Below are 2075 nucleotides of genomic sequence, written 5' to 3'. Positions count from 1 at the left end.
TCTTTTTCGCATAAATTGTGCCCATTGCAATTTTATTTTGTTGGGCAAGTGACTAGGGTGGGTTAACTCTTTAATTTCCCCACCCCATGCAGGTCTGGCTTGCCATTGTTACTTTTTTTTTGAGACAGAGTCCCACAGGTCTCAGTAACTCATGGCATGTATCACCATGTCCATATAGATATGAAACTTTATAAAGCCATGGCATGCTATTGAGTATGGATGGTTCAAATCGGAACCAAGTGTAGTTCCTTTGGGGTTTTTCAGTTTTTATTTATCTGATGTAGCAAATCTCAAATGGTAGAAGGCTAAGCAGATTGACAACAGAGGAGGGCATCGCTGATCCCTTTCACTGGAAAAAGCCTGCTCTTCTTGTCTGCTATTGTCGCCAGCCACTGGGTACAGAAAACTCGCCTCTTTGATTCACCATAGGATCATTTTGGTTGAAGTGTTCTGCTTCATAATCAACTAGAGAGCATTGTTTTGATTTTATCTGTCATTCATGAGTTTTTATTTCCTTGCTTAAGTGTTAAGCAAAAATGTAAACTCTAATGACAGTCTTCCGAGCCGGTGTGTGGTAATGCCGTCTGACTAATTGCCTTACGTGAAGAATCTGGAGTCTTCAAACATTTTCTCATGTCCATTTTCACCTGATGGCTCTCCTCCATCCAAGCTCAGTGCTCAGGTCTTGATTCCGAGAATAACACTTCCAGAAAACCTGCTCTCCCCGGGATACGCCTGGAGGGTGACATTTAGTAGTTATGATTTTGTTCTTTAACTAGTTTTCTGTTGCAGTCACACCCATGAGGGGTCATTGGTCATTCTAATATCTGGTCCATTCATAGTTTCTCCTCTCCACATGACAGAAAGCTTCTCGTATCAGAAAATGCTGTAAGGAACAGTGGGTTCTGTGCTACCTGCTGCCTTTTGAGTAAATAATGCTTTTTTTTAAATGAAAAGATTCTGAGATTTAAAGGTCACACTCTAACGACTCACTTTAGTCTTTAATGTGACCAGCCATTACAGACGGAACTAGCAGTGAGCTCTGGATGAGAAAGACCTGCACTTCTGATTTTCACCTGTTCTCCTTGGCAACCCTTCCTGAGAACAGTGTGAACAAAATTCCAAGACTAAGTAGTCAGTGCTATAATATGCTTTCCAGCACGCTGAGAACTAGCGAGCGAAGCAAATTAAAGCTCTGAAGGTTTCCTATGAAATATTTAATAAATTATTTCCTGGAACAAAACTGAAGTTGAGAACAGCTGCCATGACTTAAAAAAAAAAAAACTACTTGTACAAGGTTTAGACTCGGACAAAAATCCAAAAGTATGATGTCCAAAATTATGATGCCCCTTACACTGACACTGTAAGTTAACTGTTTCTGATTATATGTATATGTATAGTATGTATGTATTTTTTGTTTTGGTTTTGACTTAGGAACTTGCCATGTAGCCCAAGTTATTCTTGAATTCATGATCCCCTGCCTCAACTTCTCAAGCACTGGAATGGATAGACTTGGGTTACACACAATCATGCATGATGCATAGAACTTGTGTCCTGCCTTGGAGACAGGGAAGAGCGCCTTCCTGGAGTTAGCTCATTCTGTTCTCATGATGGTGCAAGTAGGTCTTCTGAGATCCACTTCGCAGGTGAGAAACTGTAGCAGAAGAATCAGAGCTTTAGCTGAAAAGAGTACACATGGAAGGACCCATGGCTACAGCTGCATATGTAGCAGAGGATGACCTTATCTGGCATCAGTGGGAGGAGAGGCCCTTGGTCCTGTGAAGGCTTGATGCCCCAATGTAGGGGAATGCTGAGGCGGGGAGGCAGGAGTGAGTGGGTGGGTAGGGGAGCTCCCTCATAGAAGCAGGAGAAAGGGGGATGGGTTAGGGGTTTGCGGAGGGGAAACTGGGAAAGGTGGATAACATTTGAAATGTAAATAAATAAAATATCCAATAAAAACAAAAGAATGAGAGCTTTAGCCCAGTTCTTTTAACCACAGAGACTTGACTGTTGGTGATGCTGTTCAATTTCTTTTCCTTTTCTTTGTACATATCCACAAATGTTCTGCTTCCCAC

Source organism: Rattus norvegicus, chromosome 4, assembly GCF_021556685.1.
Source record: "Rattus norvegicus strain SHRSP/BbbUtx chromosome 4, alternate assembly SHRSP_T2T, whole genome shotgun sequence".
NCBI classification, from domain to species: Eukaryota; Metazoa; Chordata; class Mammalia; order Rodentia; family Muridae; genus Rattus; species Rattus norvegicus.
This window is presented reverse-complemented; position numbering follows the sequence as displayed.